Source organism: Hemitrygon akajei, chromosome 9, assembly GCF_048418815.1.
Source record: "Hemitrygon akajei chromosome 9, sHemAka1.3, whole genome shotgun sequence".
NCBI classification, from domain to species: domain Eukaryota; kingdom Metazoa; phylum Chordata; class Chondrichthyes; order Myliobatiformes; family Dasyatidae; genus Hemitrygon; species Hemitrygon akajei.
Window position 1 is genome coordinate 53,783,802 of NC_133132.1, and position 23,479 is coordinate 53,807,280.

The 23,479-nt window shown below is 43.9% G+C and overlaps 1 protein-coding gene across 1 annotated transcript in view; it reads right to left on the bottom strand.

The window, feature by feature from the left end:
- Positions 1 to 19,480, bottom strand: part of LOC140733124 (TOG array regulator of axonemal microtubules protein 2-like) — a 110,825-nt gene extending 91,345 nt beyond the window's left edge. The window contains exon 1 of the mRNA XM_073056007.1: positions 19,104 to 19,480. The gene's annotated coding sequence lies outside the window, so the exon portion shown is untranslated. The remainder of the gene's footprint in view (positions 1 to 19,103) is intronic.
- Between the last annotated feature and the right edge of the window lie 3,999 nt (positions 19,481 to 23,479).

The window sequence follows — 23,479 nt, forward strand, 5'->3', positions numbered from 1 at the left end:
AGACATACTTTATTGATCCCGAGGGAAACTGGGTTTTGTTACAGCCACACCAACCAAGAATAGTGAAGAAATATAGCAATATAAAACCATAAATAATAATAAGTTAATCATGCCAAGTAAGGCAGATTGTAGAGGGACAGATGGGTTGAATTTAGTGGTTGTACAGATAATTACACAATTATTATTGCACAATGGAGCATAGTGACTCCTGAAAAATGCCCATTTAACATAGAAATCCCAAAATTTCTGTCAATAATTCCCTTTTCCTCCACTGGACTTTGATGTACAGAGGGATCTAGGAGTGCTGTGCGCAGTTCTGTTTGTCCCCTTATTGGAAGGGTGTGGAGACTTTGGAGAGGGTGCAAAAGAGGACTGGACTGTAAGGAGAGGCTGGACAAGCTTGTGTTGTTTTCTAGAGTATCAGAAGTTGAGAGGAGTCCTGACAGACATTTTTTTATTAAACAAAATATACTTTATTCAAAAATAAAATTATGTACAATAAACCATTCAATGACTCTCAATCCTTAACAAATGTTTCCCTTATGGTCTTTACATTTTCACACTTTTAGCCACCCAGGTGGCATTCTGTTATTTCATATTTATATACCCTTGTTGAGAGGTATACACCCCTCCCTCTTACCCCTCAACTCCTGCGGGAGAAGAACCCTAGAATGGTCCTTCCCCACCAGGCCCTTGCGATGGCTGCACCAAGTTTGAGTGCATCCCTCAGCACGTACTCCTGCAGCCGAGAATGTGCCAGTCGGCTGCATTCCCCCACGGACATCTCGTGTGCTGGTAGACCATCAAGTTTCGGGCCGACCAAAGAGTGTCTTTCACCAAGTTGATGATCTGCCAGCAGCACCGGATGTTGGTCTCCGTGTGCGTCCCCGGGAACAGCCCGTAGATCAGAGAGTCCTCTGTTACGCAGCTGCTGGGGATGAACCTCGACACTGTCCCTTCCATCCTCCTCCACACCTTCTCGGCGAACCCACAGTGTGCAAAGAGGTGGGGCACCGATTCCTCCTCACTGCAGTCCTCCCATGGGCAGAGGGGTGTGGAGACAACGTTCCAGGCATCCAGGAGGGATCTGACAGACATTTATAAGATTAAGCAGCATAGATCAGGCAGACAGATGGATAGTGGTGAATGCAAACAGCATAGTGGTGCTTAAGTGGCTATTAGATAAATACATTAATATGCAAAGAATGGAGGGAAATGGACCACTTACAGGCAAAGGAGAATTAGTTTAAATCAGCATTGTATTCTGTCCAAACATTGTGGGCTGAAGAAGTTTGCCCATACTGTACCATTCTATGTTTGAAAAATATGCCATTATGGACCATTTCCAATTTAATCCAAATTAATATTTGTTTTGAAATCCAGGAGTTAAGATTTTTAACAACTTTAGTATCAAGTGCACATTCCAATGTTAATACATCATATTTACTTTATTGTCACCAAACAATTGATACTAGAGCGTACAATCATCAGTGATATTTGTTTCTGCGCTTCGTGATCCCTGAAGTACAAATAGAAATAAATATAACAAAAATTTAAATTATAAATCATAATTAGAAAATAGAAAAGGGAAAGTAAGGTAGTGCAAGTCAGGTCCAGATATTTGGAAGGTACGGCCCAGATCTGGGTCAGGATCTGTTCAGCAGTCTTATCACAGTTGGAAAGAAGCTGTTCCCAAATCTGGCCGTACAAATCTTCATGCTCCTGTACATTCTCCCAGAGGGAAGTGAGACAAAAAGTGTGTTGGCTGGGTGTGTTGATTATTCTGGCAGCACTGCTCCGACAGCATGTGGTGTAAAGTGAGTCCAAGGATGGAAGATTGGTTTATGTGATGTGCTGGGCTATGTTCACGATCTTCTGCAGCTTCTTCCGGTCTTGGACAGGATAACTTCCATACCAGGTTGTGATGCACCCTAGAAGAATGCTTTCTACGGTGCACCTGTAAAAATTAGTGAGGGTTTTAGGGGACAGGCTACATTTCTTCAGGTTTCTCAGGAATTAAAGGTGCTGGTGGGCCTTCTTGGCAGTGGACTCTGCTTGGTTAGACCAAGTCAGGTCATTTGAGATATTCACCCCGAGGAACTTAAAACTTTTGACCTGTTCCACCAGCGCACCACCAATGTAGATGGGGTTGTGCGGTCCGCTACTCCTTCTGAAGTCAACAACCAATTCCTTCGTCTTGCTGACATTGAGGGATAGATTATTGTCTTCGCACCATGCCAACAGGTTCTTAATTTCCTCTCTGTACTCAGACTCATCATTACCCAAGATACAGCCTACAATTGTGGTGTCATCAGCAAACTTATATATTGAGTTTGATGGAAACTTGGCTACGCAATCATGGGTGTACAGTGAGTACAGCAGGGGGCTGAGTACACAGCCTTGTGGGGGCACCGGTGCTCAGAGTGATTGTAGAGGAGAGCTTGTCCCCTATTTTTACAGCCTGGGTCCTGTCTGTGAGGAAGTTGAAGATCCAGCTGCAAATCTGAGTGCTAAGACCCAGGTTCCAGAGCTTAGGAATCCCTTTATTTGGAATGATGGTATTATATTGTAAAATGCTTTACAGATGAATATTTATGGGGGTGGGAACCAAACTGAAGAGATGAGGAAGAGGCTGTTGGCTCACAAGTAGAGAAAGCTTGGAGACAGTGCAAGAGGGAGGATAGGCAGGTAATGGAGAAGGGACACGTTCAGACCGATGGTTTGAGATGCGTCTGTTTTAATGCAAGGAGTATTATGAACAAAAGTGGATGAGCTTAGAGCGTGGATCAGTACTTGGAGCTGTGATGTTGTGGCCATTACAGAGACTTGGATGGCTCAGGGGCAGGAATGGTTACTTCGAGTGCCAAGCTTTAGATGTTTCAGAAAGGACAGGGAGGGAGGCAAAAGAGGCGGGGGCGTGGCACTGTTGATCAGAGATAGTGCCACAGCTGCAGAAAAGGAGGAAGTCATAGAGGGATTGTCTACAAAGTCTCTGTGGGTGTAAGTTAGGAATAGGAAGGGGTCAATAACTTTACTGGGTGTTTTTTATAGACCACCCAATAGTAACAGGGACATCGAGGAGCAAATAGGGAGACAGATTCTGGAAAGGTGTAATAATAACAGGGTTGTCATAGTAGGAGATTTTAATTTTCCAAATATCGATTGGCATCTCCCTAGAGTGAAGGGTTTAGATGGGGTACAGCTTGTTAGGTGTGTTCAGGAAGGTTTCTTGACACAATATGTAGATAAGCCTACAAGAGGAGAGGCTGTACTTGATCTGGTATTGGGAAATGAACCTGGTCAGGTGTCAGATCTCTCAGTGGGAGAGCATTTTGGAGGTAGTGATCACAATTCTATCTTTATAATAGCATTGGAGAGGGATAGGAACGGACAAGTTAGGAAAGCGTTTAACTGGAGTAAGAGGAAATATGAGGCTATCAGGCAGGAACTTGGAAGCAGAAATTGGGAACAGATGGTCTCAGGGAAATGTACGGAAGAAATGTGACAAATGTTCAGGGGATATTTGCATGGAGTTCTGCATAGGTATGTTCCAATGAGACAGGGAAAGGATGGAGGGGTACAGGAACCGTGGTGTACAAAGGCTGTTATAAATCTAGTCAAGAAGAAAAGAAAAGCTTACAAAAGGTTAAAAAAAAAACTAGGTAATGATAGCGATCTAGAAGATTATAAGGCTTGCAGGAAGGAGCTTAAGAATGAAATTAGGAGAGCCAGTAGGGACCGTGAGAAGGCCTTGGCAGACAGGATTAAGGAAAACTCCAAGGCATTCTACATGAATTTGAAGAGCAAGAGGATAAGATGTGAGAGAATAGGACCAATCAAGTGTGACAGTGGAAAAGTGTGTATGCAACCGAAGGAGATGGCAGAGGTACTTAATGAATACTTTGCTTCAGTATTCACTACGGAAAAGGATCTTGGAAATTGTACGGATGACTTACAGTGGACTGAAAAGCTTGAGCATGTTGATATTAAGAAAGAGGATATGCTGGAGCTTTTGGAAAGCATCAAGTTGGATAAGTAGCTGGGACTGGACAAAATGTACTCCAGGCTACTGTAGGAGGCGAGGGAGGAGATTGCTGAGCCTCTGGGGATGATCTTTGCATTATCAATGGGGACGGGAGGGGTTCCGGAGGATTGGAGGGTTGGAGATGCTGTTCCTTTATTCAAGAAAGGGAATAGAGATAGCCCAGGAAATTATAGACCAGTGAGTCTTACTTCAGTGGTTGGTAGGTTGATGGAGAAGATCCTGAGAAGCAGGATTTATGAACATTTGGAGAGGCATGATATGATTAGGAATAGTTAGCATGGCTTTGTCAAAGGCAGGTCATGCCTTACAGCCTGATTGAATTTTTTGAGGATGTGACTAAACACATTGATGAAGGTAGAACCACAGATGTAGTCTGTGGATTTCAGCAAGGCATTTGATAAGGTACCCCATGCAAGGCTTATTGAGAAAGTGAGGAGGCATAGGATCCAAGGGGACATTGCTTTGTGGATCCAGAACTGGCTTGCCCACAGAAGGCAAAGAGTGGTTGTAGACGGGTCATATTCTGCATGGAGGCCGGTGACCAGTGGTGTGCCTCAGCGATCTGTTCTGGGACCCCTACTCTTTGTGATTTTTATAAATGACCTGGATGAGGAAGTGGAGGGATGGGTTAGTAAGTTTGCTGATGACACAAAGATTGGAGGTGTTGTGGATAGTGTGGAGGGCTGTCAGAGGTTACAGCAGGACATTGATAGGATGCAAAACTGGGCTGAGAAGTGGCAGATGGAGTTCAACCCAGATAAGTGTGAAGTGGTTCATTTTGATTAGTCAAATATGATGGCAGAATATAGTATTAATGGTAAGACTCTTGGCAGTGTGGAGGATCAGAGGGATCTTAGGGTCCAAGTCCATAGGACACTCAAAGCTGCTGTGCAGGTTGACACTGTGTTTAAGAAGGCATACGGTGCATTGGCTTTCATCAATCGTGGGATTGATTTTTGGAGCTGAGAGGTAATGTTGCAGCTATATAGGACCCTGGTCAGACCCCACTTGGAGTACTGTTCTCAGTTTTGGTTGCCGCACTACAGGAAGGATGTGGAAGCCATAGAAAGGGAGCAGAGGAGATTTACAAGGACGTTGCCTGGATTGGGGAGCATGCCTTACGAGAATAGGTTGGGTGAACTTGGCCTTTTTTCCTGCTGTGACGGAGGATGAGAGGTGACCTGATAGAGGTGCACAAGACGATGAGAGGCATTGATCATGTGGATAGTCGGAGGCTTTTCCCCAGGGCTGAAATGGTTAGCACGAGAGGGCACAGTTTTAAGGTGCTTGAAAGTAGGTACGGAGGAGATATCAGAGGTAAATTTTTTTTAACGTAGAGAGTGGCAAGCGCATGGAATGGGCTGCCGGCGATGGTGGTGGAGGCGAATACGATAGGGTGTTTTAAGAGACTCCTTGATAGGTACATGGAACTTAGAAGAATAGAGGGCTGTGGGTAATCCTAGGTAATTTCTAAGGCAAGGACATGTTCAGCACAGCTTTGTGGGCCGAAGGGCCTGTATTGTGCTGTAGGTTTTCTATGTTCTATGTTTCTAATTTTAGTGAACCACCTGGTAGTATCTTGCTCTGTATAACTTTTAAACGCAAAAGTTATTTAATTGAATTGAAGAACCAGCTCCTGTCTAACTCCCTATTCTGGATCAATGCACCATAAAACATTAACAGAAGCCACACCTCCCAATACCTATTCACACCAGTTCACAGAGGGAAGCAACTCCCCTTCAATACTATTTTAACGTTTTTCTTTTGCATTGCTTGTCTCAGGGCTGAGACATTGGTTCGCCCAAATAGGTGGGTAGCAACAGGGTAGGAGCGCTAGCTTCAAATACACTAATATTAAATTAACTTTGGTTCAAACAGTGTAGCTATTCAGAGGCCAAATTAGTAGGTGGAACATTGCTTGAATTGCCCAAAATGCAAAGGGATGTTTGATCAAACACAGTGATGAAGGTAGAGCAGTAGATGTAGTGTATATGGATTTCAGTAAGCCAGTTGATAAGGTACACCATGCAAGGCTTATTGAGAAAGTAAGGAGGCATGGGATCCAAGGGGACATTGCTTTGTGGATCCAGAACTGGCGTGCCCACAGAAGGCAAAGGGTGGTTGTAGATGGCTCATATTCTGCATGGAGGTCGGTGACCAGTGGTGTTCTGCAGGGATCCTGTTTGTGATTTTTATAAATGACATGGATGAAGAAGTAGAGGGGTGGGTTAGTAAGTTTGCCGATGACACAAAGGTTGGGGGGTGTTGTGGATAGTTTGAAGGGTTGTCAGAGGTTAGAGAGACATTGATAGGATGCAGAACTGAGCTGAGAAGTGGCAGATGGACCCATATAAGTGTAGTGAAAACAACACACACAAAATGCTGGTGGAACACAGCAGGCCAGACAGCATCTATAAGGAGAAGCACTGTCGACGTTTCGGGCCAAGACCCTTCATCAGGACTAACCGAAAGGAAAGATAGAAAGAGATTTGAAAGTAGAGGGGGGAGGGGGAAATGCGAAATGATAGGAGAAGACCGGAGGGGGTGGGATGAAGCTAAGAGCTGAAAAGGTGATTGGCGAAAGTGATACGGAGCTGGAGAAGGGAAAGGATCATGGGACGGGAGGCCTCGGGAGAAAGAAAGGGGGAGGGGAGCACCAGAGGGAGATGGAGAACAGGCAGAGTGACGGGCAGAGAGAGAGAGAAGTGTGAAGTGGTTCATTTTGATAGGTCCAACTTGAAGACAGAATATAATATAAATGGTAAGACTCTTGGCAGTGTGGAGGATCAGAGGGATCTTGGGCCCGTGTCGATAGGACACTCAAAGGTGCTGCGCAGGTTGACAGTGTTGTTAAGAAGGCGTATGGTGTGTTGGCATTCATCGACCATGGGACTGAGTTGAAGAGCCGTGAGGTAACGTCACAGCTATACAAGACCTTGATTGGACCCCACTTGGAATATTGTGTTCAGTTCTGGTCACCTCACTACAGGAAGGATGTAGATTCAAAGGTTGAGCGTTCCTATGAAACCTTTCTTAAGCCGAAATGGCGTAAAGCGAAGAACCATTAATTTATATGGGAAAATTTTCGTAAAAGCGAAAATCCTTTTTGTAATGCAAAAACAGATTACTAATGTAGGTCTTTTGTAAAAGTAAAGTGGCGTAAAGCGAACATTCGTAAAGTGCACCTGTACTATGGAGAGAGTGCAGAGGAGATTTACAAGGATGTTGCCTGGATTGGAGGGTGTACCTTATGAGAGTAGGTTGAGAGCTCTTGGCCTTTTCTCCTTGGAGCGATGGAGGATGAGAGGTGACCTGATAGAGGAGTACAAGATGATGAGGGGCATTGATCATGTGGAAAGCCAGAGGCTTTTTCCCAGGGCTGAAATGTCTAACACAAGGGCGCTGGGAATAGGTACCGAGGGGGTGTCAGGGGTAAGTTTTTCCACACAGAGTGGTGGGTGTGTGGTATGTACTGCCAGCAGCGGTGGTGGAAGTGGATACAATAGGGTCTTTTAAGAGCCTCTCAGATAGATACATGGAGCTTAGAAAGACAGCGGGCTACGCGTTAGGGAAATTCTAGGCAGTTTCTAGCGTAGGTTACATGGCTGGCACAACATTGTGAGCCAAAAGGCCTGTAATGTGCTGTGTAAACCTTTTTCCAGATTAAAAATGAAAATGAGGAAGACAATCTGTCCTTGTTTGAGTCAAGGACCAGGAGACAGTCAGAAATTTTTTTTAAAACAGGCCTTTCAGGAGGGAACTGGGAAAACAGCCAGAGGGTAATTAGGAACAATGACAAAAGATGTTAGGTTTATCTGGAATCAAAGGTCAAATATCTTTACTTATTTCACCTGATTACTTTCCCTGTTGATGAAGATGGAGTTTAATCTGACCAAGTGAAAGGATCTTAAAGATCACTAAGACCCTTTAACAGTGTTGAAGCACAAAGGGATCTTGGGTTTCATGTCCACAGCTCTTTTAATAGGGTGATAAAGGAAATACATATATAGCATACTTGCCTTTATTAGTCAAGGCATTAAGGTTGGGAGTTAGAAAGTTGCAGTTTTATAAAACACTGGTTAGGCTGCATCCAGAAAATTGGGTTCATTTCTGTGAAGGCTTTGGACAGGGTGCAGACGTGGTTTACCAGGATGTTGTTTGGATCAGAAGGCACGTGATGCACCATCAATAACTCTCGGAGACGGGAGACAAACGATAGACTTTTATTAGCTGCAAGAGACCACCACACAACATCTTGGAGACTGAGGGAGGAGCAGTGCCTCCAATCGCCTTTATACAGGGGTCTGTGGGAGGAGCCACAGCGGGGGGACATGTCCAGACAGGTATATGTAGTTCACCACAGCACGTGCAATACTTGGACAAACTTGTGTTGTTTTCTTGAGTGTCAGAGACTCAGGTTTAAAAGATTGAGAGATATAGAGTAGACAGCTGGCATTTTCCCCTTAGGGTCAAAATATTAGAGGGCATGAACTTAAAGTGAGGGGAGTAGGTTTAAAAGAGATGTGCGGGAAGTATTTTTTCTTCTGGGCGCTTGGAATGCGCTTCTAGGATGCTCTTAGAAGCAAATGCAACAGTGGTGTTTAAGAGGATCTTAGATAGGTGCATAACCGTTCGCTCTAAGCTGCGTAGGTGGACGGCCACACGGTAGCTGACATACTCCCACGCACTTAGCCTTGTTGTCGTACAGCTGGACTTTTCTTGTATATAACATCAATATAAAAGTGCCGTGTGGTTTTCAGGCCTTGTAATAATATCCTGCTCAGAGCAATGGTTGGTCTGTGCAGCTAGAGGGAACACTGGTGCAGAGAGTGGAGGGATATGGACATTGTGTGCAGAAGGGATTAATTTAGTTGGGTGTTTAATTGCTGCTTAGTTCAGTATAATATTTATGAAGGGTCTGTTTAGGTGCTGTACTGATCCCCATTGGTCTTTCACTGGATTACTATTTTGAAGTCTTAAAGGACCAGCTACCGAACATTAACAGAACCATTTATTAATAACGGTACAAAAGCATGTATAATATCTGTAAACATACTTCTTCAATGTCTCACATCCCTTAACAGGATTCTTCATGTATGAATAGCAGAGAGTTAGAGGCATGTAATCCTACTGTACAAAGACAGGCTACTTAACCCACCAAATCCACACCAACACCATTTCCACTGACCCAGCCTCAAGCTTTTCCGGTGCCCATGAGCTCTCCCCAATTCTACCACTCCCCACAGTAGTGCAATGTACAGCAGCCACTTAATCTACCAACACGCACACTTGTGGGATGTGGGAGGGAAATGGAGAGGCCAGAGGGAAACCACACAGTCACAGGGAGAACACACAAAGTCCAAGGACAGACAACAGAGTGAGGATTGAACGGGGGTCACAGGAGCTGGGGGCAGGGTGGGGGGGCCTCATGTTTGCTAACCCAATACCGTCACAGAGGCAGCTACTCTCCTGGGCATGTTTGTCCTGTGGACATCAGACATTCAGCTAATTTCAGCTTACCTTTTAAAAGTTATGCTTTGCATTGCTGATTATTTACCACAAGTCACTCTGAATATGGAACAAAGAGGATCTTCACCCAGTCTCTGCAGCAGACATTTGCCATCCAGTGCCACCACCGCTGACTCCAGGATTGGTCAAATTCTTCAGGCAGCACGCTCCTTCTGGATACTCAGCGGAAAGGATCCAGTAGGAAAGATTACTACCAGTCCTCAATTACCTCTGAGGAGTACATCTAGTTGCACTGGTAGGGTAGCACACTAGATCATTTCAGAATCAGTGACGAAGTAAGATTCCCATATGGGAGTCACAGATAACTCTGAACAGGACGAGAAGGCAGGTGACCTTTCCTGGCTCCTGTGGTGAAGATTGAAACGTACATTTCTGCGGTGGTGTTTACCCGGTGTGTGTGGTCACATTGCTAACGTAAAAGAAACAGCAGCTGTTGAGGCACAGCAAAACCCCACAAAAGAGTGAGCAACTACCCTGTGCGATGTTATTAAAAAAACAAAATGCTGGAGCTGCTGAGAAGGTCAGGCAGCAGCTGTTCAGAGGTGGAGAGTTGAAGATCTCCCTCTCAAGACGCAGCTTCGCTGGTGAAGGGGATTGGCACCTCACTCACTTTCGGTCTACACCGGACACTCCTACGCTCCAAATGGCTGTTTGTATGTGATAGCAGGCACACCCCACTTCGACAGACCAGGTGAGCCTCACGCCCAAGGAGGCACTATATACCTGTCCTACCATCCAGCAGACTGGGCAGATGAGATCCAACGGCCAGGAAGTCCGCTCTGCACCACTTTGTGGAGAGCGAAGGGTGTGTCAAGGCGCAGTAGTCATCATGGTCACCCACTGCAACCAAAGAGCCCAATTGGGATGGCAATCATGCCACTGGACCCAGACTTCTGAGGTCCAGAGAGTGGAACTGTCTTAGTGCAACAGCTCTTCCACTTTAAAGCCTCTCCCGCACAGGTTTCCTATCATCAGGTACGATGGACAACCACGCATTGTCAGATTTGTACAGCACAGAAACAATGACACAAATCTTACGTCCTAAGATACCTCTCTGAGCTGGTCCCAATTCCTGCATTTGGCCCATATGCTTCTAAAGTCCTTACCTTCCCTACCCATCTACATGCCAATTTTTTTTTAATATAAATGTCATAACTTGTAGCCACCTCTACAGCTTCCTCTGGCAGCTCATTCCACCTATGCATCACCCTCCAGGTGAAAGAGATGCTCCCTCAGGTTCCTAATAAATCTTTCCCCTCTCACCTTTTAAGACTATAGCCTCTAGTTTTGAAATCCTCTACCATGGGAAAAAGTTTATACCCATTTATCTTATCCACACCTTTCAAGATTTTATAAACTTCAGGGGTGGAGTTATCCCTCAGCCTATTATGCTCCAGGGAAACAAGTCCCAACCAATTTCACCTTTCCACATAACTCAAGCCCTCCAGCCCAGGTAATAGCTGCATTAATCTTTTCTGAATTCTTTCCAGCTGAATGCTACCCTTACTATTATAGTGACCAGAATTGGACGCAATATCCCAAGTGCAATCTCATCAATAACTTGCAACAAGATATCCTGTACCTGTACTCAGGGTTCTGAGTAATGAGGGCCATGGTGTCAAAAGACTTATTCACCTCCCTTTCTATCTCTGAGGATCTAACCTGGACCCAACATATCAATGCAGCTATAAAAAAAGCCAAGACAGCAGTTATATTTCGTTAGGAGTTTGAGGAGATTTGATTTGTCACTTAAAACACTCAAAAACTCATACAGATATACCGTGGAGGGCATTGTGAAAGGCTGTCAGGTATGGGGGACGGGGGTGGTGTGTGTGCTACTGCACAGGATCGCATGAAGCTACAGAAAGTTATAAAATTAGTCAGCTACAACATGGGTACTAGCTTCTGCAGTATTCAAAAAATCTTCCAAGGAGCGGTGTCTCAGAAAGGCAGCGTCCATTATGAAGGACCTCCAGCACCCAGGACACGCCCTTTTCTCACTGTTACCATCAGGAAGGAGGCACTGAATCAGAATCAGGTTTATTGTCACCGGCATGTGTCGTGAAATTTGTTAACTTAGCAGCAGCAGTTCAATGCAATAAATTAAGAAAGAAATAATAATAATAAATAAGTAAATCAATTAGTACATGTTAAAAATCGTGCAAAAACAGAAATGATATACTGTATATTAAAGACGTGAGGTAGTGTTCATGGGTTCAATGTCCATTTAGGAATCGGATGGCAGAGGGGAAGAAGCTGTTGCTGAATCGCTGAGTGTTGGCCTTCAGGCTTCTGTACCTCCTACCTGATGGTAACAGTGAGAAAAGGGCATGCCCTGGGTGCTGGAGGTCCTTAATGATGGACACTGCCTTGAAGATGTCCTGGTTAGTAACTCAGATGGAGGTGACTAAATTTACAACCCTTGCAGCTTCTTTCGGTCCTGAGCAGTAGCCCCCCCCCCCCCCCCCCACACCAGACAGTGACGCAGCCTGTCAGAATGCTCTCAAAGGTACATCTACAGAAGTTTTTGAGTGTTCTTGTTGACATGCCAAATCTCTTCAAACTCCTGATCAAGTATAGTTGCTATCTTGCCTTCTTTTTAGCTGCATCGATATGTTGGGACTGGCTTAGGTACTCAGAGATCTTGAGACCCAGGAACTTGAAACTGCTCACTCTCTCCATTTCTGATCCCTCTATGAGGATTGGTATGTGTTCCTTCGTCTTACCCTTCCTGAAGTCCATAATCAGCTTTTTTTGTCATACTGACGTTGAGTGCTAGGTTGTTGCTGCGGCACCATTCCACTAGTTGGCATATCTCACTCCTGTACGCCCTCTCGTCACCACCTCAGATTCTACCAACAGTGATTCTATCATCAGCAAACTTATAGATGGTATTTGAGCAATGCCTAGCTATAGTGATGGGAATAGAGTAGAGCAGAGCAGTGGGCTAAGCACACACCCGAGGTGCACCAGTGTTGTCAGCAAGGAGATATTATAACCAATCTGCACAGACTGTGGTTTTCCGGTTAGGAAGTTGAAGATCCAATTGCAGAGGGAGGTACAGAAGCCCAGGTTCTGTAACTTATCAATCAGGATTGTGGGTATGATGGTGTTAAATGCTGAGCTATAGTCAATGAACAGCACCCTGACATTGGGATTTCAGAAGCCTGAAAGCACACTCTCAGTGATTCAAGAACAGCTTCTTCCCCTCTGCCATCCGATTTCTAAATGTACATTGAACCTATGGATACTACTTCATTTTTTTTCATTTTTGCTCTATTTTTAATTTAACTGCATAATATACATATATACTTACTGTAATTGATTTATTTTTCTTGATATTTATCATTGTACTGCTCCCGTTAAGGTAACAAACTTCTCGACACATGGTGGTGATATTAAACCGGATTTTGATCTGTGTCGCCACTTTCGGAGTACTGTGTCCCTGAACCCTTGTTCTGGAGAGCCTGCCTTCATTTTCCTCTCGGCTATCTACAGCAAGACCTAAACCCAATGACTTCCAATCCCAAAATGACGAGGACGGCCTGGACCAAGACTGAGATGCCTAATCTTAATAGCTTGTTCTGGCCTTATAATAGTGTCCTTATTAGGTATAAACCCTAATGGTACAGCAAAGCCTTTAGGTACCATTTCCCAGGAGTGATGACACAAACAATAGTGGATTTTACTGAAATATTCATTTCACAGTAAAAATTAAAACAATAGCAATTGGCACTCAACCCTTTTTGAATGCTTGTTTTATATCAGACCTACCTGTATTATGTTGCCATAAGTCAAATTGGTTATAATACATTTGATGGATAGGGTACACTGCATTACACAGGCTACATTATTCTGTTCTAACAATATGACTCACTGCAGTTCAAGATTTTTTATAAATAACTATTGTGTTATAACAGTACTGATATAATAGTTGCCCAAAATAGAAAGAGCTCAGGTTTGTTACCCAGAGACATTCGAGTTAACACTCTGATGTCTGCCCTGCAGAGGTTGTTACAAGCCTGTTCCTGGCTGAAGGTGCCAATACTGAATACCAGCCAATGGAAATCAGCAATTAATCAGAAGCAGGGGAATAATATTGATTCTGCTCTGCCCAACGGTAAGCTGTGCCTCGACACTTTGCAGGAGTGTTATCAGACCACGAGACTGAGCAAGGAGATACTGGGACAGAGAAACAAAAGACCAAAGAGGCAAGTTTGAGAAATTAATTAAAGATGGAGTGGCAGAAAGGTTCAGGGAGGGAAAGGAAGCAGTTAAATTCAGGAATGATCAGGAGAGAATGGAGGCAAATCCATATCGGAGTGTCTGGGCTGGGCGAGATTACTATTAACAGCATTTAAAAAATAGCATTTTAAACTGATAATCAAAATGCCTCTAGTTCCAATGAGAGTCTCTTAAACAGAGTAAATTCTATACCCCTCAACCAGCTTGGAGCTGTTTTTTCAAGTGATGATTGATAGAAAGACAGCGCTAAAGTTAGTGGCTGGGATACTTGCTCTTGTTAGTTATCCTGGAGGACCTGTTGCTAACGAGCCTGTAAATGTTCTTCGAGAACAATGCCAGAGAAGCCAAAAGATGCCAGCTCCTAAAAGGTATTGGAACATGGCTGTGTGCCTCAGTACAGGAGGATAATACTGTCCAGACAACTGACTTCTGCCAAGGCCAATGATTAGGAGTCAATTTGTGAGAACTATTATTATTATTAAAAGAACTTGGCTAACAGTTCTTATCCAAATGAACACATCGTATCTCCTCCACTGACATAATCCATGCTAACAGATCAAAGCTAATCTTACTTCAGCCACACCAGAGTCAGAACAAATCACGGATTCAGGCCCTTCAGCCCAAAAAGTCCATACCATACACGGCACCCATGCAACTGGTCCCAATTTCTTGAGTTCAGTCCATACCCTGCTAAGGCACACCATTTTCCATGAACCTTAAGTGCCTCTTCGATGATATTATTATACCTGCCTTAACCAGGCCCTCTAGTCCTGGCTATATCCTCGTGATTTTTTTTTCTGCACTTTCAGTTTAATCCCATGTTTTCTGTATCAGGAAGGCCAAAACTGTTACAAGTGCAGCTTTACCAATAACTTGTGCAACTGCAATATAATGTCTCAGCTCCTATACTCAATGCCTTAACTGAAGGCCTCTCTCCAATGCCATTTTAAATTAACTATGCACTTATACTCCTTTTTTCTCTCTGTTTCATTATACTCTCCAGTGTAGCACAAGCTCTACGCTGATTTAACTTTCTAAAATGCCACACTTCACATTTATCTGTATTGAAATCCATTTGCCACTCCTCAGTCTATTTCCCTAGCTGATCAAGGTCCCTTGTAATCTGCAATAACCTTCACTATCTAGAACACCCATTTTCTGCAATCAAATCATTTATGTACCTATTGAATACCAAGGGTCCCAACACCAACCCTGCAGGACACCATTAGTCACTGGCTTCTGTTCCAAGAAGCAACCTTCAAACACTCCTCTGCTCCTTCCTTTGAGGCAATTTTGAACCCACATAACTCGCTCTGCTTGGATTCCATGGGACCAAACGTTCCAGACTTGTCTTGCATGCGGGATCTCGAAGGCCTTGCTAAGCACCAAATAGACAGCATCTACTGCCCTACCCTTATCTACCTTTTTAGTTACTTCTTCAACTAGAATATTCACCAAGCATGATTTCTAGAGTCTAGATCCTGTCCCTTAGAATTCCGTCCAGTAACCTCCCCACTTCTGATCTCAGGCAGACCAGACTAGTCTCCTGGCTTGTCCTTGCTACCCTTTTTAAACAGAACACCAACAACCTTCCTGTCTTCAGGAACTTTATAACTGACAGTGGTGGTGATGAAGCAAATGTTTCAAAAAGGGCCTCCACAATTCCCTCTCTCTAGCTTTCCTTAAAGTTTGAAATGCATTTGGTCAGGCTATCCACCTTGATGCACTGTAAGATTGCAAATATCTCCTCCCTGTTAATATGAATGCCCTCCACAACATCACAGATTGTTTCTCTCAAGTCTTGAGCAATCAACACCAAGCAGAAATGGTGATCTGTGATGCACAGTGATCTTTGTGGATCTCTGAACCCCATCAACTGCAGGCAAGATCCAGTACAAACATGAGAAAGTCTGCAGATGCTGGAAATCTGAAGCAACACACACAAAATGCTGGAGGAACTCAGGTCAGGCAGCATCTATGGAAAACAGCAGTCAACATTTTGGGCCGAGAACTTTCGTCAGGACTGGATCCATTTCCAGAGCTGGACCTTCTCTAGGAGTCATCTAAGTTCTTAGTTTCATTTTGGAATTTGTAGTTCTGCAGAGTACACCAAGATGGAATTAAAACTGCTTTAGTTCTGCAGTGTCAAATAGCTTGAAACTGTATTGGTCACATGGTAGGAAATGCTCTTAGTCCAATTACGAGGAACCCAAGCTCCTGGAACCATCCCAGCTTAGAGATCTCCACATCGATCTCATGAAAAGGATTACCTTTCTCCTTGGTGATATTGCCAATTCCCAATTAAACAATTGGAAAATGCCTTCACTAATTTGATGACTTGCATTCTTAATAAAATTCACTTCATGCATACAGAACTGGTCATCCTATACTGATCATGAATCACATTGAGAAATATTACAGAATCTTGATCTGGATGAATAAAAAAAAGGCCCAAAGTGGGAGAAAATTTATTTATCTCAGTAAATCAAATAATTTAAATTTACATGTCTGTTTATTGACAACATAATATTTCAGATCTGTACACACACAAAGAGGAACCATTTGGTCCCTAAACTTGCTCTGAGCATGTTGGTTATTAATGGCAGCTTTCTCTCTGAATACTTGTTCCTGATAAATATATTATCTATCCTGTTGGTCACTCATTCCATAACTTCCCCATTTACTATCTTGGGCCAACCCAAACTATTTGCAGCCTTGCTTTCCTAACCTGAATCTCCCTACCATTCCTGGAATACTGCACAGACCTTTATTATGGTTGAAACCATTCACACCAGGGCTACCTCCAGAATACACCAACACATCCCTTCCCCAACTGCATCCAAAAGTCTGCAGTTTGCAAAGTCCCCATCTATTCCCTACTCATATTCCTGTCTGCATTGCTCGGACACTGGGATCAGAGAGCACTTACTGTACTCGACTTGTCCACTCAATTGACCCTTCCACCGACTGGGCATACGGCACTGCTAACAGATGACACAATGGTGACCCAATACGGTTCATCAAGTGTGAGTATTCTATAGTACTGCTCTTAGAGATAACAGAAGCATAATGTCCTTCTAACTGTTGAAGCAACTAACTTGTTCACACCTAAAGATTTTGTTCTACCCATCCCTCCTCCACAACTCAAAAACTAACTTTATTCTAGTTTTGACTAGGTGTCTGAAACCCGAAAAATGCTAACAATTTTTCTCTCTCCACAGATGCTGCTTGAACTGAGTGTTTCCAGCACTGTGATTTTATATCTGGAGTTTGATTTTCATTCAATTCCATGGCTGGCTTCATACCCTTCTCCAAACAGCTATCTCATCCCCCCAATTCCCAGATGCCTTTGGATGTTGACTTTGACTATAGAGTCGTAGAGCCCAACAGCACCAAACCAGGCATCTCCATGCTGACCATCTGTACTAATCCCATTCACCAACAGATGGACGATGGCCTTCTACGCCTCAGTGATTCAAGTGCTCATCCAGGTACTTAAACATTGCATATTTAATTAAATCTGCTTCCACCACTTTTCTCAGGCAGAGTACTTCTGTCTTCCTGGGTAAAAGCTAGGTTCTCGCATCTCCTCCAACCCCTTCCCTTGGCCTAAGACCTTGGGTTTTAGATATCACATTGGGGAAAAGCAACACACACAAAATGCTGGAACTCAGGAGGTCAGGAGAAATCAATGGAAAAGAGTAAACAGTCGACAGTCGAAACATCTGTCTACTGTCTGACCTGAATGCCTCCAGCATTTTGTGTGTGTTGCTTTAGATTTCCTGCATCTGCAGACTTTCTCGAGATTGGGCCAAAGTTTCTCACCATCCACCCTATCTATGCCTCAACATTGCATACCTTGATCCATGGAAAACCAACCCAGCCTATCCAGTATCTCAACTAAAACACTTTGTCAAAGGCACATTTCCAATTATCTCATCTGGTCCCTGAACTCCTCCATCCTGATCAAAAAAGCGCAACAGCGCCTTTATTTCCTGAGGAGCTTCAAGACGGCTCACCTCTGTCCCACGACACTGACAGACATTTACTGCTGTACCATTGAGAGCATACTCACCAGCTGCATCTCAGTGTGGTATGGCAATTGTCCCGTATTGGTCCACAAAGCACTCCAGCGTGTGGTGAAAACTGCCCAGCGGATTATCGGCACCCAATTGCCCACCATTGAGAACGTCTACCATAAACACTGCCTGGGCAGGGCGAAAAGCATTATCAAGGATGAATCTCACCCTAACCATGGACTTTTTACTTTGCTCCCATCTGGTAGGCACTACAGGAGCCTCCACTCCCGCACCAGCAGGCTCAGGAAGAGCTTCTTCCCATAGGCTGTGACCCTGCTGAACCTCACATCACAGCGCTAAGCAGTGTTGCACCCATATTGTACTGTCTCAGTACTTTTATATCTGTATGCTGTAGTACTTACTTTTTATTTGCAGTTATTTTGTAAATAACACTATTCTTTTGCACTTCTGGTTAGATGCTAACTGCATTTCATTGGCTTTGTATCTGTACTCAGCACAATGACAATAAAGTTGAATCTAATCTTGACAAATCTCCTGTGCCCTCTTCAGAGCCATTATCAGCTTCCTTTAGTTCCCATATACTCATGACTGAGTACCCATCCACTACCTTCTGGGGTGAAGAATTGCAAAGACTCATAACTATCCCAATGAATTCCCCACTTCACCTGTAACTTTGATAGCCCCTTCTATATTAGTTCAGGGTTGTATCGCCAGAACAGCCTCTAACCACCTCCGTCAGTCAATAAGGAATGCACATATGGGCCGCAGACAGGAAGTGCAGCCAAGACCAACATTAGATCAGTTTTCGTGCTGCAATACTAGGAGGTTCGAGGAAATGACTGCTCTGGTTTAAGCTGCTCTCCGCTGACTTGTCCAAGCTTACTTGCAAACTCCCTGGATCCTCAATGCTCTTTTCCAGCTAAGTTTTCTTATTAAGCCAGCAAACTTGGATAAACTGAACTCTCCCTTTTCATCAGTCTTAAACTTGTAAACAACACTAATACATCAGCCCCCAAGTGGACTTTCACTTTCTTTGAGTAGATTAAGAGCAGCTGTGCACCATTGGACTCAACAACAGGGCTTTACGAGTCAAAATGATATCTCCCAAATACTCTGAAGCAGAAAAAGCATGAATTCTCAGAAAATCTCTCAGAAAAACACTCCTAACAGGAATGTGGAGTTGCGTCATCAGAATAAAATGGAAGGGAAGGGGAAGCCTGCGGAAACTGAGGGAAAAGTGTTACCTGAGTCACAGATGGAGATCAGCTGAATGAACGGAAGTACAGCCGCAGGCCCAGAGTATCAGTCAAGCAGATAGTTCACCCTGTGCACAGCTTGAATTGCAAGCCTCTTCACCTCCGTCTATATTCTCTGCTTAGCAGAACATCAAGGAGGCTCCAAAAAGATTTACGTGTTGCGTAAACAAAAATGGCACATGATTTCATTGGACTGGCATCAACTAGGCAACATTAGAAGACACGAGCGTCACTCCTGTTGGCATCAGCATTGCACGGAAGGTGCCTGGATATTTAATACTGTGCCCTGGATTGAGTTCTACATTTCTGCGCTGAACTAGCTCCAGAGTCTAGGTTTTGTGCTCACAATAAGGAACTAAATAATCCATAATGCAGCAGTGCAAGGTTATAAAAGGATAAAAATAGACTAATTCAGAAAGCAGGGATCAGGGTTTCAAAGCTGGTAGATTACGACATAGGGAGGTTGACAAGCGGTGAGCTCCAGAGCTATAAAACGGATCAGAGACACAGCAAGGAGACTACATTGTAAGGAACTCACAAGAAGCTCGGCCAAAAGCAGCACTGCAATTTTGATACAGTTCAATCCAGTTCTATGCTGGGGGCACAGGGGAATCAACTTCTCACACCTCATATTGTGGACTTGCGGCAGGTTGAGTTAATCATTGAATCATACAGCAAGGTCTTTGGTCCACCACATCCATACTCACCGCCGTTAGGTACTTAGCTATACTAATCCCATTTACCAGCACTTGCTTTTTTTTTAAAAAAAAGAAAATTTGACCCATAAAAGGAACTTTACAAAATGAAGTTGACAGCTCCCCTTGACTCAAGCTCTACTTTGATACTAGTGTTGACCAGCCTCAAGTTACAAAGACAGCTGTGAAAAAAGGGCCTGAAGGATCATTGGGGAACTGAGTCACCCCAACTACGGTCTATTCCAACTGCTGCCATCTGGGAAACGGTACCACAGCATAAAAGCCAGGACCAATCAGCTCCGGGATAGCTTTTTCCACCAGGCCGTCAGATGATTAACTCACGCTGATAATGTTGTCAATATAGCGCCAAAATACCCCTACCCCAAAGAAATTGCAAAAAAAAAGTTTGATGGTCATTTCCTGTACTTTCAGACATACGGAACAATATATCAGAAGTTGGACAGAAACGGAGCGCGGGAATGTAAAAAAAATCTGACATTAAAAAAATGACATCAAAATGAAAAGAATCTGACCCATACCTATCTTATTTTGCTATATTTCACTGTTTCTAACAATGGTAGTGCCATAATTGTGATATAAAATGTGAATGGGAATACCCCGCAGAACTACGAACTATTATTTCATGACGTAACACTATAGGTATACTACCAGCACATGGTAGAGATTGCTAGGGCACTTGTTGCGGCTGATCGATTGAGGTCATGGGAGATGCACCTCAGTGCCATCTCAGCTTGCTTGCTGATATTCGCAGCCATTGGCCATCCGAATTATCTGAAGTCTCTACCTCCAGAAGATGCATGCATTGTTGGATGACAACCCTGAGGTCCATCAGAAGTTCCAGTCTGGGTTCCATATAATCAGATGCAGCAGCCAAAACCGGGCTGGCCTTGGCTCAGAACTTGTGATAGAACAGAGGGGGCCTAACGCGAGGAAGTGGGATGTCAGAGCAGCTTGGACCACGTCTTCCACTGTGTCATCCTCTTACAACCTTGCCGTGCAAGAACAGACCGCGAATAGTTACACAACAGGTGAACAACATAAGGAGTTGTCCGCCTCCAGAGTGAGTAGAGATGAGGCTGACCTTGAAAAAGTCGCAGCAAAACTGGACTGTTACTCACCATTTTTGGATGATAAATCATTGCGCAACATCATTACAGGGGTTTATGCAAATGAAGATGTTAATGTACATGACCTGCTCGCAATAGGAAATGACATAGGAAGATGGAAGGACACTGTTCTCCCGTATTCGCACATAAGTTCGAAGGTCAAGACACCAGCATCCAGCAGGGCAGTCAAAGTTGCTGAAGACCATACCATAGATCCAGTGTTGTTATTCCAGAGGTTCCTAGTTGTGTCACAGACAGATGATCTCCAGCTAGACGAAGTGATGAGCTATGAACTCTGTCCATATCTGATGTCTTTGTCTGAAGCAAAGAACATCTTGCGCCAGCTGGATAAGCCACAACTGGTAGAATCGATAAAGCACTATATCGTCTCCAAATCGGACAATGCTGTCGCACACAGTCCCAGTGACAGTTCGCTATGTTCTGGATGGGGGATCACTTCCGCACTGCTTAAAATGGATGGAGGGGTGCACCTACAGTTCAATTGCAGATGACTATGCCTCATTCACTGTCAAACACTATACCACAGCCACTGCAGTATTTGATGGTTATGGAAGTACATAAAGCACTGTACTCATCAGCGAAGTAGAAATTTGAATCCGAACAAGGTGAACATTACAGGAGCAACAAAATTTGTTGGAGAAAAGGAGGACTTCTTGTCGAATGAGACAAAAAAGCAAGTAATTATCCAGCTCATCATGGAATGTTTGCGACAGAGAGGCTGCGAAGTGATTCAAGCTGAAGGAGATGCCGACATTGAGATTGCAAAAGCAGCCTTCACAATGTCTGCTTTCAAATCTACCACCCACGTTGGAGAAGACACAGATCTCCTCGTACTCTTGTTCTACCATGTAGTGATAACAGACTGCACCGAACTCTGTTTCCGCTTCGGACAAGGCAAAATCAAATTCCAATATCAAGGTTCTTAAGCAGATACTCGGAGAAGCAGCTTGTAATGATCTATAGTTTCTCCATGCCTTTATCGGATATGACTCAATGTCCAGAGCATTTGGGATCGGAAAGAAGTCGGTGTTCCAAAGAATCATCAAGAAAGAAAAGGGAATCAGAGACTGTTTGAAAGCATTCTGCTCACCAAAGCAAAGTCAGGATGTTGTGGAAACCAATGGCTGTAGGGCAATGGTGGCATTGTTTAATGGAAATCAGAACGACTCCCTGGCATCTAGCAGATACAATATGCTCTGCAAGAAAGTTGCGAGAGCTAAGACTTTCGTCATGCCTGAAAGACTGCCACCAACCACCTCGGCCTGAAAATTTCACTCCCTGCGGACTTACTACCAGGTTATGGAGTGGATGAGCTGCAGTGATGAAATGGAGCAGTCTGAGTGGGGATGGAGGGTAGAAGGGGAAAAACTCGTTCCAGTGATGACAGATAAAAGGTAGCATACTAAAAGAATTTACGAGTCTGGTTTGGCAAATAAGGTGGAAGTAAATCCGAAAGGCTTCTACAGTTATATTAAAAGCAAGAGGATAGTGAGGGATAAAATTGGTCCCTTAGAGAATCAGGGTGGTCAGCTATGTGTGGAGCCGAGGGAGATGGGAGAGATTTTGAACGATTTCTTCTCTTCGGTATTCACTAAGGAGAAGGATATTGAATGGTGTAAGGTGTGGGAAACAAGTAAGGAAGTTATGGAACCTATGACAATTAAAGAGGTGGAAGTACTGGCGCTTTTAAGAAATTTAAAAGTGGATAAATCTCCGGGTCCTGACCGGATATTCCCCAGGACCTTGAGGGAAGTTTGTGTAGAGATAGCAGGAGCTCTGACGGAGATCTTTCAGATGTCATTAGAAACAGGGATTGTGCCGGAGGATTGGCGTATTGCTCATGTGGTTCCATTGTTTAAAAAGGGTTCTAGAAGTAAGCCTGGCAATTATAGACCTGTCAGTTTGACATCAGTGGTGGGTAAATTAATGGAAAGTATTCTTAGAGATAGTATTTATAATTATCTGGATAGACAGGATCTGATTAGGAGTAGCCAGCATGGATTTGTGCGTGGAAGGTCATGTTTGACAAACCTTATTGAATTTTTTGAAGTAGTTACGAGGAATGTTGACGAGGGTAAGGCAGTGGATGTAGTCTATATGGACTTCAGCAAGGCCTTTGACAAAGTTCCACATGGAAGGTTAGTTAAGAAGGTTCAGTCGTTAGGTATTAATGCTGGAGTAATAAAATGGATTCAACAGTGGCTAGATGGGAGATGCCAGAGAGTAGTGGTGGATAATTGTTTATCGGGATGGAGGCCGGTGACTAGCGGGGTGCCTCAGGGATCTGTTTTGGGCCCAATGTTGTTTGTAATATACATAAATGATCTGGATGATGGGGTGGTAAATTGGATTAGTAAGTATGCTGATGATACTAAGGTAGGAGGTGTTGTGGATAATGAGGTGGGTTTTCAAAGCTTGCAGGGAGATTTATGCCGGTTAGAAGAATGGGCTGAACGTTGGCAGATGGAGTTTAATGCTGAGAAGTGTGAGGTTCTACATTTTGGCAGGAATAATCCAAATA